The sequence below is a fragment of the Diceros bicornis genome, unplaced genomic scaffold, assembly GCF_020826845.1.
Source record: "Diceros bicornis minor isolate mBicDic1 unplaced genomic scaffold, mDicBic1.mat.cur scaffold_376_ctg1, whole genome shotgun sequence".
Taxonomy (NCBI): domain Eukaryota; kingdom Metazoa; phylum Chordata; class Mammalia; order Perissodactyla; family Rhinocerotidae; genus Diceros; species Diceros bicornis.
In genome coordinates, this window is record NW_026691246.1 from 159488 (window position 1) to 177320 (window position 17833).

Below are 17833 nucleotides of genomic sequence, written 5' to 3' on the forward strand. Positions count from 1 at the left end.
AGTGAATGGGCTGTGACAGAACACAACAAATTCACGAGAGCCGGACAAACATGACAACTGGGACCAACATCAAAAAGAGAAGAAACTTCATTGAAAAGAATAATGAATAAATCACACAACTATGAAAAGCAAGATCCAGCACATTGAGAAATAAGGTGAAAAGCAACCAAAAGTTTATTTTTCACACACTACCGTCCATCTGCCAAATCTTCCATGGAGCTCATAGCACCTGCAGAAGCACAGGTGAGAGAAGAGCTGAATGCACGTGTGGAGATGAGCAAGTGAAGGACAGAAAGTGCACGAGCCAGGTGACAACTTTGAGTGACGGCAGAAAAAAAGGACAGTCTTAGGAGAAGCCATCACACTAAAGAAATAGAGACCCCAGAAAGTCAGCCATGAGGAGCTCCTCGGAGCCCCAGGGTGTAAGCCAGAGCCAGAGAGAGAGTGGTCAAGGACATGTGCCACCAGGGGCCCCAGTGTGTGACCTCCAGGGACAGTGCCTGGTGGGTCAGTTCCCCTCACACTTGATAGGAGCACTTGACATAGTATGACACACATTAGGAAGAAAATCTATTACCTTATAATGTCTGTAGCATCAGGAAGACTGGGCTGCTCTTGATGGGACCTGTTTCCCTAAAATGGTGTCTAAGTCAGTTTACATCTAATTCTTTCTCTTGATCTAGTGATTTCTAATTCTAGGACTTATTCCTACATGTGGTCTAAATTGTGTGTGTGTGTGTGTGTGTGTGTGTGTGTGTGTGTGTGTTATTCATAAAGATGTTCATCACACCATTATTTAGCAATAGACCCCAAATTGGAATCAGTATTATCGTCCAAAATAGGAAAATGCACATTATGTATTCTGCAGCCCTTAACATCTACATTGTCCACGGCTCTAGAAAACTAGACTAATAAAAAAAACAAAGAAAACTAGGCTAAGAATATTAACGGGCATGTTATTTTAAAAAACCTAATACACATTTGGAAAAAAGTAAAACTCACTAATTAATCAACGCAAATTAAAATGTTAATAATTGTTTGCTTATCTGATTGGGAAGGATTTACCAAAACGATAATACTGAGATTCAGTATGGACGTTGAGAAAATGGCATTTTCACATCTGGTAATCAAAGTTCCTAAAAAAAGGAGGAAAGGAGTCTGTGACCTAGTCATCAACCACATGGAGAAAAGTGGACAAGGTTATTCCTTATAGATTTGTTACACAAGTCAAATCGTAGAAACAATGCCAACGTTCAGCACTAATTTGGGGATGAGCTTTTAAAAAGTTACACATGACTGAACAGCCATAAGAAACGATGAAATCCAGCCATTTGTGACAACATGGATGGACATTGAGGGTATAATGCAAAGTGAAATAAGTCAGAGGGAGAAGGTCAAATACCGTATGATTTCCTTCATTAAGTAGTAGATAATAACAACAATAAACAAACACATAGGGACAGAGATTGGATTGGTGGTTACCAGAGGGGAAGGGGGGAGGGAGGAGGGTGAAAGGGATAATTCAGTACATGTGTGTGGTGATGGGTTGTAATTAGTATTTTGGTGGTGAACATGATGTAGTCCATGCAGAAATAGAAGTACAATGATGTACACCTGAAATTTTTACAATGTTATAAACCAATGTTACTGCAATAAACAAAAAATTAAAAAAAAAAGTTACACATGACTAAACACTATGGAAACCTTAAAGTTATGAGATAGAATTACATTTTGCCACTTGGAAGAATGTTCACCAGGTATCTTTAAGTCAAAAGCAGGAAATAAAGAAAGTATATACTAAAATCAAAGTTTTGCTTATACACATCGTTTTCTTTTAGGCTTTTCTTTCTTCCTACATTACCATTTTCATAATTTCTCTTTTATATACTATTTATATAACTTAAATACCTATTGACTAAATATGAATGAAATTCTAAAAGGATATTCAATAAGAGATTCTTAATAAAACTAGGGAAAAGTTTATGTTGAATAACTTAAACTATAGGATTCCAAACTAAATATATTGTGATCACACCTATATAAACACATACACAGAAAAGTCAGAGGTGGAAATACATTGGTTATCAGTGGTCAGTTGGCTGGTAGAATTAAAGCTGACATTTTTCTTCTTTCTATTTTTTAATTTATTCAATATATTGACTTTTATAGTTATTAAAATAATTTTATTTTAAAAAATATTTTGTGTCAGAAAACAGTAGTCTAAAGTAAGTTGGTCCATGTCTTAATTATGATAACCGTAACTGTTCTAACCGATAAACTTTAGCATTTCAGTGACTGACACAATAGAAGTCGATTTCTTGTTCACACACGGTCCAAAATGAGTTTCCCGGTGAACAGTGCCCCCTCTTACTCTCAAGTGTCCCGGTTTGGACAATAATTACGGGGTCAACCCATGATTAAAGGACCAGTCTCAGTCCCCTAAAGATGGCATCCATGTTCCCAGTGTTCGTCTTCCTCAAACACTAGAAGGGGAAGAGCCTCTCTTACTATATCATCTCTCTCTTTCTATAATTCATGTAATTGTGACTTGCGCCTGCCATACACTAGAGCTGGCAGGGATTTTAACCTTACTAGCCATTCTTGGGACTAACTTCACACTAGGGTCATGTCATACTTCTACGGTCTGAAACATGGCCAAGGCCCAGTGGCTTGGGAGCCCTCTCTCTGGTCATGGTTCATTAGTACAGTTGGTTCACTGCTGACACATCGCTCTCTCTGTGCAGTCTCCTCCTAGCCCATGGCTCTCTGCAGGTTCATGCACATTAGGTGACTTCCTCTGGAAGGCGTAATGTGAGGGTGAGTCCAATAGAGGGCTTCATCGGAGCATCAGCAGCTATTCCACGGGCAGAAAATGCAGACTGGAAATAAGACATTGTGATAGAGACAGCAGACTAGTAAAAGGGAGAGAGGGAGGGAGAAGTCTGCAATCTTATTTCCCACAGTCATATGTGATAAGCAAGACTCCTTCTCCAGGCATGAAAGGAAGGCACAAAAGGAGAAAGAGAAGACGCCCGTTGAAAAATCTCTGCTAAGAACCCTGCTCAGTGACTGCCATGGTGTAAAACTGTGTCACATGTAAACCCCTACGTGCAAAGGAGTCTGGGAGGGTAAATATGTTAGTGGCTGGGTACACTACCACTCTGAACAAAATTGGGGTTCCTCAGCGAGGAAGAATGAGAGATGGATATGAGGCAGGCAAATAGCAATGTCAGACACAAAAAATATCCTCCTTTTTAACAGTGAGGACACGAAGTCCCACAGCCTTCTCCACAATCGTGAGCCAGGAAATCTTTGGGGCTGCTTGGAGGGATGGTGATAAAACTCATCTCCTAAGGCAGACGAGTATGGACTCTGGAGTGAAATTGCAGACCTCAGACTTCCAACCTGTACGTAATGGGTCACAGCTAGAGCTTGGAGCTGTAAGAGATGTTTTGATCTGGTTGTTTTGTCACCAGGGAGGAGACTCATGCAACTAGACCTGAGGTTATGACAAGAAGAAATCCACCCACCCCACCCCACCAAGTCCTCAGGTGGTGACAGCTGTCATTTTACTTCTTCACCACAGTGTCCTAAACATCTATAGTCTCATGATGTCGCCCCAGCCAATGATGAGGAGCCTGCTCTGGGACCCGCAGGAGGATTTTCTTATTGAGTTAGGGGTGTGGGGCAGAGATCTCTTTGGATTACCTGCCTGGGCAGAGTCGGCTGTCGCCACTTGGACTGCAGCAGGAGCATCCTCCCTCAGAATCTCAGGAAGTAGGTCCAAATAGTGGCAAGTTTCCATGACCCTCAGACCCACCACCTCAGCACCTTATCCTTGTCTCCTTGACCTGATGTTTCTTCTCCTGGCCCGGCCACCCCTGGGGCCCAGTGAGCTATAAAACCTTCTTTCTGAGACTTTTCTCTCCCAACTTAACTCAGAAAGCTGCTCAAGGATACTCCTGACACAAGAAAATCACTCAAGACTACTCCCCCCCACCACCACCCCCAGGAGGTGCAAGAGATCCATCCTTGTCCTGAGATCAGGGCAGCTCTAGGGGACTAGAAGACAGTCACCATGGGGGTGGTGCAGAGAAGGGTCAGCGGGCTTTTAATTCACAAGGATACATGGGATATATTTTGTTTTCCCACAAGAAACTTTAACTTGAATAAAGATGTCCCAGGTAGTGCTTAAGTGTGCGCACTCTACAGCCAGACAGCTGAAGTGTGAATCCTAGTTCCATTACCACCTAAAAACAACCTTGGAAAAGTTCCTTAACCAGGCTGTGCCTCAGTGTTCTCAACTGTAAACCAGTGATAATAATACTACAACCTCATGGGATATTATAGGATTGAACGAACTCATATAAAGCACTCAAAACATGCAGAATAGGAGCTCGATAAACATCATCATCTCATTGTTACCCCATTCCTACTGCACGGGGCCCTCAGTAGCTCACAGCTCCCACCTCACTGTGGTGCTGATCCCCCCAGGGCTTCTCTAAGAAGAGAATGCAGGACCAGACCTTAAAGCAGGAGGGAGAGCTTGTTTGCTTCAGAAGGTAATCCTCCCATTTATCAACCTATGTCTCTTCTTCACGCTTTCACACACACTCCAAGAACAATCTCACATACACAATCTCAATTGATCTGTGAGAGAAAATGCAGAAAAGGAAAAGAAAAGGAGACTATTCAGACAAAAGAGAGACTGTTCACACAGGAGCAAAACAGAAAAGAAAGGATGTCATTTTTCATTTCTCAGGATCATATTACAAGTGAGGTGATGGTTGTCTTCTTTTATCTCCTTCCCTTTTCTCCGTCTTGCTCTACCCCCAAAAGATGTCAATTTTCTGTCAAATGGATATCTCTGATTAATGCTGTATTTATTTTCTCTTGCTGTGTAACAAATTACCACAAATTTAGCAGCTTACAATAAGACCCATTTATCATCTCACAGTTCTGTACACCCCCCAGCCATCCGGGCAGGTTCAACTGGGTTCTCTGCCCATGGTCTCTGAAGGCCCAAATCAAGGTATCAGCCAGGCTGGGCTCTCATGTGAAGGAGAATCAGCTGCCAGGCTTATTCAGGAGGTTGACAGGACTCAGTTCCTGGCAGATGTAGGACTGAGGGCCCCATCTCCTTGCTGGCTATCATCAGCGGGCAACTCGCAGCTTCCAGAGGCTACCCTCATTGCTGCCACATGAGCCCCTCAATCTTTAATCCCAAATGGCACATCAAGTCCTGTTCATGCTTGAGATTTCTAACTTCATCTTCTGTAACCACCTGGAGAAAACTCTGTACTTTTGAAGGGCTCACGTGATTAGGTTGTGCCTAACCGGATCACCTCCCTTTTGCCGTATAACCTAACATAATCATGGAAGTGATATCTTATTATATTCACAGACTCCAACCATGCTCAAAGTGGGGGAAGACTACATAAGGGTGATGGCCACTGGCCGTCATTTCAGGATTCTGCCTACGACAAAGGCCATGAACTTCAAGAGAAACAATGACAAAGCTTTTAAATGAAATGAGGGAGAAAAATGGGGCAAGGACAGTTCAGGGTCACCTGAAGAGTTGCATTTGGGATATCTCCCCCCTAGGACATTAGACTTACTCTGTATCAGGTTCAAAATCACTTCCAGTTCTGAAATGCTCAGGAAACATAAACACCAACCCAATAAGAAGGCACATAGGCCTTGATAGAAGCAAGAGCAGGCTCCTGAGCAGACAGAACTCTGAGCAGGCCCAGGGGAACACAAGACAATGCTCTGCCTGGTTCTGACCTGGGAGGTCATGACATAGCAGCCCCAGGCCTTAGAGATCATGAGATATCAGGAGAGGGTCAGAGCATTCAATACACATTCAATGGATTAAGAAAAGGAGTATTTTCTTCTCCTTGGACTTCTCTAAGAAAATTGAAGACTGGCTCAGCCTCCCATGGGAAGGAAAAGTCGAGCTAGTGGGCGGCCACGAAGAGGAATTTAATAATGGGAAAAGAGACTGGGCCTAGTGATCTGAGACTGTCAACTGAGCAGTCAAGCTTAGTCCTCATCCTCCAGTTGGAGGGCCCAAGGGAAGGGTCGGTTCTCAGACACACCAAGACTTAGAGATCTGAGCGGGTCACATTGCGGACATCAGCTGATTCATCTCTTTGTTATAACAACGTTTACAACACATTCCAGCTAAGTGCCTTTTTCTAACTCAGCTAGCAACTTGTGATAATTTTCTGACGGAAGGAAGTAAACGATCTTGAAGAAGGAAGGAGATCAGCTGTCAAGATCAGCCAGAGGAGCAGGGCTTTCCAGGAAGGCTGCCAAGGGCAGGGACTGCTCCGCACGCCAGGTGTTTGCCCTCAGAGGTGGAAGTGGAGTGAGGACTTAGGGGCCCCAGCCTCTCCCTGCTTGTGTAGCTTCTGCTGTCTCCCTGTCCTCGCTGTATTTTTCTAACCCTGTTGTCTTTATTGTCAGAAGCAAATAAAGCAAGAAAATCAAGAGCTGTAGTTCCCAGCCAGTGCAGTGGCTCAGGTGTAGAAACAAGGGGAAGTCTGGATTCTGTCTGAGATAAACTGTGAGAAGTCAGGGTTGTCGGAACAGTGAGGGGAGCAGAAGTGAGCAGGTCATTCTTCATTTTGTTTGTTTTCAAACTTTTAAAAAATGGTTTATCCTATACCAGCCTTCTGCAATCATTTTATTATTCAACATTTAAAAAATTAATAGTATTGTTTTAAAGAGAAATACATTTACTTGGTGGAAAATTTAGGTTCTAAAAGCATAAAAAAGTAAAAAGACTACACTGACCTCTGACTCCTAGTCATCCTGTTTCCCTCCCTGGAAGAAACAAATCAATGATATATTTTTGAGATACATCCACGTCAATACATGGGAGTATAGTTCATTTTAATGGATGCATAACAATCCAATGTATGCAAATAACACAATTTATTTACCTATTCTTAGGAAATTTAGGTTGTTTCCAATTTTTATTGCAATTTTAATAGAAAAATGTTGTAATGAGGAATCTTTGACCTGCATCTCTCTAGAGATGTTAGGGTGTGTCCTTACAGTGGAATGGCTGCATTAGAGAGTGTGTGTACCTTCGCCTCTCTTGGAAATTGCTCAGTTGCTTCACAAAGCTATTGTTCCAGTTAGTGCTCCCAACAATACTGAGTATTGTAAGGCTTCATCATTCCTGTCAGTCTACTAGATGTGAAATGCCAAATCATAGTGATTTTTATCACCACTTCCCTTCATCTTTTCAAATATTTATTAGCCATTTGAGTTTGCTCTTCTGCAAATTGTCTGTCATATCCCTTTCCTATTTACATTTGATTGTTTGTTTTCCTTGAGGATTTTAAAGACTTCTTTATAGATTCTAGGTGCCAACTTTCAACAGATCACTATAAATATCGTCTCCCAATCCAAAGTAGTTTTTTGTGCTATGTTGTTGCCTTTGGTTAAACAGAAGGTTTAAATTTTCAAAGACTCCAATTTATTCATTTCTGTCTATTCCTTTGAATTCCATGTATTTCCTGGAAAACAGAAGAAGTGAATTTTTGGCAAAATTTCTCGTTATTTCTCATAATGCTCAGGCAGTCCAGAACCTCTGGGCATGTGGTCATTGAAACCAGCAGACAGATAGCCATTCATGATTAAGCAGCTAGTAACTATCGGGCATCAGAATTGGCCACATCAAAATACGTCTCTGCCTAAAAGACACTTTGGCCCCCACCCCGACTAACTAACCAAAGGAGTTTCGGGGGGGAGGCCTGCCCCCAGAACAGGCCGTTACCAGGTATCTAGAAGGGTCCTTGCTAAGCCCATTCTTAGTTCTGGTTACCCTTTATAAGCGACATTTATGTTTGTAAAGGTGTCTTCTTCCCTGTACCAGGAAGAATGGGGGGATGGCCTTACCTAGAAACGTATCAGAAAGGAATGCCAGGACTTAAATCTGCAGGATAAACTTACCCATTGTTAACTGTGCTGTTTATGCAATATGCTATCGGACTCGCACTAGGTTCCTATAGATACCGTCTCTCTGGAACCTGGGTCACCATGGTAATGGGTGTTTGAGCTTTTTTTTTCAGTAATTGAACCCCTTGTCCACTTCAGGCCAGACTGAGACCACCAACCTATCAAATGGGCCAATGCAGACATGTGTTGGATAAACCACATTTTGATGGCAAGAGGTTGAAATTCCACCCTCCGGGCATGCTAATGCCACCATTCTGTGAACATGCGTCCTACAAAGAGGCAGGAAACCTGACTACGCTTGCACAGACATCAATTACCTCATCTTTCCTCACTTCCAATCATTTCATGCCACCTTGCCCCCATCCCATAATTATCCCTGAGTCTCTATTTTCAGGAAGTGGATTTGAGATTCAGTCTCCTGTTTTCTCACTTGGCTGCCTTGTGATGAATAAACCCTCTCTCCCTGCAATCTCATCGTCTCATTGACTGGATTTCTGGGCATCAGGCAAAAATGGACCTGGTGCGGTAACAGTCACCTCAAGATAATTACTTGAACATATCAGAGAACACTTTTCACCTTCAACTGTACGTTTGCATCACTGGTACATATGACCTCCTCAGGAAGGTCTTTCCTGCTCTAGAAGAGGGCAGGTGACCCTATCGTGTGCTCATGTAATTGTTGTTCCCTCAGAGCACTTGCCACCATTCATAATCATATACACGTGTGTGTACTTGGCTAATGTATGCATCACTCCTCCGGACTAGAAACTAAATCTGTCATGGCCACCATCTGACTCCCAGTGCTTCATAGAGGCCACACATGGAGAAAGTACCTAACATAAGTTTTTGAATGAAAGAACTGCCCAGGCTTGGACTTTTCATGGCCATCTATATTGTATAAAACCCTTCCCTTAGGGACTATTTCTCCAGTGGTTCTATGAGTTCGCTTCCCTATATCAGCTCCAACAATGCAAAGGGTCACAATTTGCAGGAATTCGCATCTCTGTCTTTGACCTAAGGCCCACAGTGGTCTTCTCTTTATGAGGTTCCCACAGTGGCTACAGTGTCTGTGAAAAGTAAACGGCTCTTTTGACACAGTGAACCCTAGAAGGGTGATTTGTGGTGACAGCAGTCAAGTTTCTGGATTATTGGCTAATCAAAAGGAGCTCTCAACCCCCAAGCATTTTGCATTTTTCTATGACACATTTTCAAGGGATTTTTTTTTTTTTAATTTAGGGCAATGAAAGGAGTGTCAAGGTTATATCATGACTGATTAGGCCATGTTGGAATGTCTACCTTCAATCTGGATGCCATGGCACAGGGTTATCACTATGGACCCCACTTACAACGCTTCCATTGTCTGCCTGTCGCAGGTTTTCCTGATTATATCATATACCTTCCTCCCTTCAGTCAGGCTTCAGTCAGGATTGGAAGCTAGAAGTCAGCTGAGAACATTGATGTGGAGCATCAGGTATGGGATGTAAAGTCGTTTTATATAATGAAGGAAAACTGAGGATGGAAATCGCATAGGAAGGAGGGAGTTTGGTGGAATCCCTAAAAACGATAATTCATTCTTCTTGTAAAAAGTCAACACTGAGGTTAGACAGCTGATGTTCACTTCTAGAAAGTCATGTTCCTAGAAATGAAACTTAGTGATGGAAGGTGGTGATATACAAAAGGAGGCTGCCCAACACGTCCTCACGTCATCTAAAAGTAGTCTAAAAACAGGAAAGAAGATGAGATCAAATGCCAGAAATGAAATAATCTATAGAGAGACAGAACAAGTCAGAGATGGAGTTTTGTTGTTGTTGTTGTTGTTTGTGGTGTGGAAGATTAGTCCTGAGCTAATATATTTTGCCAATCTTCCTCCTTTTGCTGAGGAAGATGGGCCCTGGGCCAATATCCTTGCCCACTTTTCTCTACTTTATACGTGAGATGCCTGCCACAGTATGGCCTGATAAGAGGTGCGCAGGTCCAAGCTCTGGAGCCAAACCCGCAAACCCCTGGCCACGGAAGCAGAGCATGGAAACCCAACCACTACGCCACCAGGCCAGCCCTGGATGGAGTTTTTGCTGCACGGGTTGAGAAAAATACAGAAATGTACTAATTTTTGACGAGTCAGTACTAAAGGATTCCTCCAAGCCTGATTCTCTGGACATCCCAAGGAGCTGCTGGCAACTCTTTCTCTTTTCTATCACTGATTCTTCAACAGTCTTCTGAGTACCTACTAAATATTTATACACTGTCAGTCAATTTCTCATTACCTTGTCCTGACTGCTCCACGTCCACCCCATACCTTACAGTCCACATCTTCTCTATTTTGCATCAGGTCTCGTCCTCCCTGTCCTTCCTTGACAACATTGAATAAAGCTCTACATGTGCACTGTCCCCAAGGCTGTTTTTGAGCACGCCATGCTGCAGGGTTCACCCCAAATACAGGAAGAACATCAGAGTCAGAGCATGAGGCCCAGGGACCTGGGATTCCAGGGAGGAAAATAGCCAACAGGGCAGCAAACGCTCCCCTTCTCTGCCCAGCCCTCCTTTCTCCCTTCATCTACTCCTCAAATCTACCCCTTTAATCTCCATAGACTTCCTGAAAGGATCCCCCTTGGGATAATTTCCAGACTCAAGCCTGCCCAAGGGAAAGAGCTGGGAGGAGAACTCCAGGATCACACACGGCGTGCAAAGCAGCCTGGAGGGAAGGGCTTTCTCGCATTCTTGTGGAAAAGATGGAAACCTCAGTTATTTTACCAGAAGCGGGGTTGATCAAACGGTTTCTGTAGGTTTTACAGATACTGTTTATTAGATTAAGGAAATTTCTCTCCATTTTGGTCTGATAAAAGCTTATTTTTGTTCTCGTGATTGGATATTGAGTTTTATCAAATGCCTTTCTGTCTATAGAGATAACAATATGATTTTTCTCTTAGATTTGTTCCTGCGGTAGATTGCATTAATTGATCTTCCTATGGTTAAATGAGATCTTCATTCTTAGTGTAAACCTAACTCGCCTATGATGTGTTAACCTTTTTCTGTATTGTTGGACTAGTTTTGAGAGTGGATACGTTGTGTAGGGCTTTGTGTCTATGAATCACGAATGAGGTTGACCTGTACATTTTCTTTCTTATCCTGTTGTTCGTGTCAAGGTTATGCCAGCCTTATAAGAGGAGACAGTAGTGTTCCTTCTTTTTCTCTTTTCTGGAGGTGTTTGTAGATTAAAGTTTTCCTTCCTTGAATTTTGGTGGAACTGAACAGCACGCCGTCTAGGTCAGTTCTCCATGTGGATAATCTCTGATCGCTGCTGCAACTCCTGTGACAGCTCCAGTCCTACCTAAGTTTGCAGTTTCTTTTTGAGCAAGTGTCAGCAGCGATATTTCTATTTTGTCTAAAATTTCAAATTTGTTAGCATAAAGTTTTCAATAATATTCTTGGCTTATCTTTTAATGGTCTGCAACTTTGTAAAAATATTCCCTTTTTAGTTCCTGATCTTAAATATTTGCACTTCCTCTCTTTTTTCCCTGATTAGTTTCTCCAGAGGTTTGTCAATTTTATCAGCATTTTCAAACAATTTAATACTTGCTTTATTAAATCTCTCTGTTGTATGTTTGCTCACTAGTTCATTAACTTCTGCTACTTACAATTTCTTCCTCCCACTTGAATTTACTCACTTATTACTTTCTAACTTCTTGGGATACATGATCACCTCAATAATTTCAGGTATTTTTTAATATGTGAGACTTAAGACTATAAATTTTTCTCTACCTGCTTTAGCCGCATTCCAATATTCAATTCAAAGCATTTACTATTTCTCCTCTGAAAGGAGTTGGTAGAGACAGGCACCCTCTCAGGACTGACACTCACGTGGCTACCGGTTATTAAACTTTGCCTTTGTGTGAGGAAACGGTGACCATTCCTCCAAGGCTCTGCAGGCCCAAGCTGGTGATTAGCCCAGTTCAGGCTCACACCTGTGTGAGAGCACGGCCGGCACAAGCCCAGGCAGCCTCTCCAGAGTTCCTGCCACACAGATGCTCTGGAGGCAGGCCCTAGGCCAAGGTCAAGCTAGGAGAACACTCAAGGCCCTGGCTGGGCCCCAGCACTGCCCCTCATCTGCCACACAGCCCCCAAACAGAGACTGCCCACCCTAGGGAGGCGGGGAGGGCAGCATCACACAGAGGCCAGCTCAGTCCTCCCTCCCTCTGCCTACAGGAACCTCCGGGGGCCCCTCGTGTGTAACAACAATGCCCAGGGCATTGTCTCCTTTGGATAAGAATGAAACACCTCCTGGTCTTCACCAAGATCCCAACTTTCCCGCCCTGGAGAAAGATCAATAAGATCTTCTGTGACTGACCATTTTCTCTTGGGAAGAGTCCAGACCTCCCTGTGTGGAGGCTGCCATGACCTTAATAAATATCCATTTCTAGATGGAACCACTGAGTTCTCCTTTATTTATTGAACAACAGTCACTGGCTAGCAGCTGTGGGCAGGCCCGCCTCTGCTCTCTCTGCTCATGGTTCTCACCTGTTTTCTGCGTCCTCCTTTCTCCAACCGCCCAACACCTCCTCACAAACCCTTGCTGTGTTATGACCCATTGATGCTTTTCCACACCTCCTTGTGTCTGAGCCCCTCACATCCAGCCCCAGGGCCCCCATGGGCTACGTATTGACTCATAGGCCATTCACTCACATCTTCGACCCCTTTCAGCCTGTCTCTTGGTCACCCATGGTAAACCGGCTTCTGGTCTATGACCCCTGCTGCCCGCCTGGGCTATAGCTGCCAGTTGAGTAATGGAGGGAGTCTTTGCAGCAGGACTGGATGGCACTACTTTTGCCATAAATCAACAAACAAACAGATATCGAGCACTTGCTATGTGAAAGGCACTGGAGGCTGAGAAGTGAACATGGCAGACACCAGCCACACCCTCATGACACTTACAGCCCAAAGGACTTTCGTCAAAATTTCGCCAAGTCTCCTTCCTCATCCAGGTTGGTCAGGTTGGCCCAAGTCTTTGTGAGAAATCCACACAAACGAACATCATCTTGTCTGAGGAAAATAACATTCATTTGTCTGACGACTTCTGCTTTTCACATGCATCATCACATTTGACTCTAGAACAGCAGTGGATGGGATTGGAAATGAAGTTTCCAGTTCTGTAGTCAGTGGAACCCCACCTCTGGATGAAGGAGAGGTACAGGGAGGAAAAACACAACCAGGGCAGCCATTTCTTTATGGTTTACATGTAGGTTACACTATGAGTATAAAGTTCAATATAAACTTTGACATGGAAGAGATAGCACAGTTCCTTATCTTCCTGAAATCACACCAGATCAGGGAGGCTCACATGGTGCCAGAAAAATGAAGAACAACCTCCAACCCACAGGCCACCATGGTTACTGCTATATGCTTAGCATCCAAGCCCACCGTGACCCTCAAAGTTGGCCAGCTCTTAGCTCAGAGGCCACACGTGTGATAGGAGGCTCTTTGTTGACACTGGGTCCCTGGGCGTGGTCAGTCTAGCCAGGCATGCTCGGCAGCTGTCCCCTCCCATGTCTTGATGCTGATCTAGGGTGCAGCTTTGGAGGTCAGTCCAGTCCCAGTTGCGGATGAATAGCCCTGACCCAAACACGCACACACCAACATCAGACTCATTTTCACATGGGGGAAATATCTCTCTCTAGGTTCCTGTCACGCTAGATGGCGTGCCTTCTCACATCTTGTTGCCCACAAAGACTTCTGCTGCAGAGTATCTTTCCTTTCTTTTCCTTTTGCTTGAGGAAGATTAGCCCTGAGCTAGCATCTGGGCCAATCTTCCTCATCTGTAGCAGAAATCTAAATGATCCTGGCCACTTTCATTCTGAGGGGAGAACAGTTGACTTCACACAGCTTCTGTCTGAGTGTCAGAAATTCTCCTGACACAAAGATGTTCCCAGATCATGCTCAGAAAGAGAAAACCAACGGATCAAAACAAACAAAAACACACAAATATACACACAAGCACACACAAATATACATGCACACATACAGACATATATTTGTGGGTGTATCATATATAAAATATGCAGAAGTGTCTATATACATATGTATAGATACAGTTATAAGTATGGATATGCGAATTCAAAAAGCTAACTTGGCACATACATAACCCATTTGAGGAGAGGTTTCTGTGGTTAGCAATGTTTACAAAACCTCTGCCTTGGCCCAATGCTCTTTTGTTAGAGGAGGATAAAGGGGTCCAGAAATTAGTGATTGAGCTACAGTCCTGAGCAGGAGCCCAGAGCTCCTAACCTCCAGGTCAGGTGTCCTCCAAGTGAGAGAGAAAGGCTCAGAGCTGTGGGGTCTTAAAAGTGACCTTATGCCCGTGCCCAAGATAACCTCCCAGTGCCCCTGAGTAAGATGTTTTCCAGCCTCTGCTGCAACAATTCCCTGGAGAGAGAGCTCCTGGGCCACCTGAGCAGCTATTCTAAGAGAACTCTAGTTGTCAGAACACTCTCTTTTGCTCAGCTAAAATCTGTCCACTGTGGCTTCCACCAGGTCTTACAACGATAGAAAAGAAAGTTTGCAGCTTGGCAGGCATGCATCCTCTGTGTGTGTGTGTGTGTGTGTGTGTTTGTGTGTGTGTGTGTACACATTTTCTGTAACCATGTGACCTTGGGCACATCACTTAATTTCTCTGGGTCTGTTTCATTTTACAGCGTGATTACTGATAATACTCATGCAGAAGATGAAGAATTGAACGAAGTCACATATATGAATTATATATGCGTTGGAACATAGTAAGACATGGATTAAGAGTAACGCCCTTTGCCTTCCTTCTCCCTTGATTGCCTCCACACTGTATTTGTGTTAAAAAGCAGCTCTCAAATGACAGCCTATTTGAAGACAGCTAGGATGCACACTCATCCTCCAGCCCACCTTTTTCCTCCACAAGTCAGCTGGGAGTTAATATACCAGTGAGGATCCTCTCTTGTGGACACTCAGCAGAGCCCAGGGTGGGCACCCTCTTGGAACAAGGCTTCCCTCCTCTTATCTGTTATATCCTCTATGGGATCAAGAAAAAAACCCTAACCACCCCGCCCCTGTGAGACTGCAGCAATGAAGAGATTTCTGGGAGAGAGGGGCCAAGCCAAAGGATATAAGGCAATGTTAATCCCACTGATTCTGGTCCCCATTATCTCCTCGGAAGTTATCAAGTACCACTTGTGAGTAGCTATTTATGTGTAGGTATTTAGGATGCTCATAGCTGCACAGCCAAAGTCTTAGCATATGGTGCCAAGGAGGGCCAGAAAGCTGACTCCTAAAAGCCTCAAGGGTAGAGTTCAATGTCTTGGTTAATTAAGCATGGTCCAGTAACAGATCCATCCTCATTTTCCAGGTTTAGGAGCCTGAGACAATGAAACATTAAAAATGTTTAGAGTTTTGCAATCACATACTGGAGGTTCTGGCATATGAAGCCAGAGAGAGGACAGAGAGAATAATAGTCATTGGTATTAGTAAGAGAAGGGCTCCTCAGTGGCTACCATATTGTGATGGAAACTCTGTCATATTGTGATGGAAAAGGTCTTTGGGATCACACACTCCCTTTGCTTTTATTCTTCCTTCTCTTGATCTTCATTGCCAACAAGTAGGAGAATGTCATGCCTGGCCCATGAGGGGCAATCCCCTTGGGCCTTAACCTCTCATGGAATCACATATAGTACCTGTTGGAAGTGAGAAGGGCCATTCCTTGCAGCAATGACAATGGCACAATGACATGACATTCCTGCACTCATACATGGCATTTGAGTCTGTTGCTAAAAACCAAATTTCCCTAAGCATGATCCTTCTCTTAAGTTATGCCTAAAATCAGAACCTACAGACATAAAAGGCCAGAACTTGGCCCTAGCTGATTTCATTTGACCATGAGACTCAGCCACGTCGTTGAGAAGAGATTCCTGCCTCAGGTAGGAGTTGTCTCTGCATTCCTACTAGGAAGCTGGGATGATAGTCAGACTTCCTGGGGTGTTTACATGGCATCAAAAACAGTTTTAAGGGAGAGATCAGTCAGTTAAGGAGAGCCTAGATTATGTGTGGGAGTGGGGAATATTATACTTCCATTTTGCTTCTGTAGCAGCAAGGATAAGGGAGGGAGGACAGGGATGGGGAGAGAAAAATGTCTATAGGACAGATATACATTTATGAGATTTCCAGAGATTTGGTATCCACTAGAACACCCTTTAATTTCCTCCTTGTGGCCTACTCTAATCATTGCCCAGCCACCAACAAAGAGCAAGGTCTGGATGTTGAGTTGGGGATAATTCAGTGAAACTCTGGAGTGTGTCAACGTCCGGAGTGCTGAGCAGAGAGAGGACTCCAGGAGGAAGGGGGAGGTTCTTCTAGGAGAACCAGAGTCATATATTAGAGATATAGACAGAAACTTTTATTCTTCAGCCCCACCCTAAATCTTTTCCCAGATTCCTCAAACAATGTAGGATTTGGTGAAGTTTGTGCAGCTGTGGATAAGATCACAGACTTTGGAATCAGATCCCTGCATTCTAATGCCTGCTCCCCTTTCAGTCTTATGAGCTGAGTGATGTGGAACAATTTCCTTACCTTCTCAATGTCTGAGCTTTCTCATTTCTGAAATGGAAGAAATATCAGTAGTAACTCAGATGGTGAGGTGAGCATTTGTGGTGGGTGATCAATAAATATTAGTCAACTTTATGATGTTGTTCATTATTTTCTCATTTGTTCAACAAACTGATGAATCATATATTCTTTCCAGATATATTTTATTATAAATATTCACCTAGATACAGAGTCTTACAATTACAAGTCACAAATGCTTTTCACCATCTTTCACTTTGGCTCTATTTGGTCATATCTAGGAAGAAATTTAGTCCCTCCACTGAGGCTTTTTCCAGGTAGGGCTCTTTCTTAGGAAGGTATCCATAGTATACTCTTTTCCACATGTCTGCCACTTCAGTAAGCGTTTCAATCCTTTAAATTTGTATTACTACTTCTGGATTTGGGAGGACATTCCTATACGGCCCTGGCCATTTGACTAGCCACTGAGCTTAAAAGAAAATTTTCCCTGAATTCCCTCTCCCTCCATTCTCAGCCTAAGCCGCCTATCATGTCAAGGTGGCTATATTCAGGGCCCCAGCCCAACTCTTGAAGAACCAAGCCAAATAGGGAAGGGGACAGGGATGAGGGTGGTGAGGAAGGGCAGGGCCTGAGAATCAGGGGTTTCATGTCCTCCTCTAGCCTCTCCTCCCTGTGTGAGGAGCTAGTGCTTTCCAAATATACTAAAGCAAGGGAGTGAGTAGTGAAACTGTGGGAGCTCTAGCAATTCAGAGGAGAGTCAGCCTGGGCTCGGGTGGACAGAAAGCCCTGAAGTTCTCTACCTTAAAGTCAGCAGAATGACCACCAACCCCCAAGGTACAGAGCAAATAAAGATTCCATAGTGCTGTGCTCTGTTGACCCTGTCATGCTTTGTCTTATCAAGGGACTGACTTGTTCCTTTAGATTGTAAAATTCACCTAAAGCCATGAACTATATTCTGAAATATATCTGTGGTTCCTGTCTGTACAGAGATTGAACCAATCTTCCCAGACACAACTAGATAGAGATAAGGTAACAGAGACTCCAGTGACCACACAACAAGGAATATAGTCCTGGCAAAAATAGTTTGGAAAAGTCACTAAACAAACGGATGACTGCACCACTCCACAAGCAATATGACCAATCCTTCGGGGGGGCGGAGAGTGTGATTTCCAGGTCTACCACATTACAATATGCAAAATGGCCAGTTTTCACTGAAAAATTGCATATAAAGGAGACAAAAAAATATGATCCACTTACAGGGGAAAAAAATAAATTGATAGAA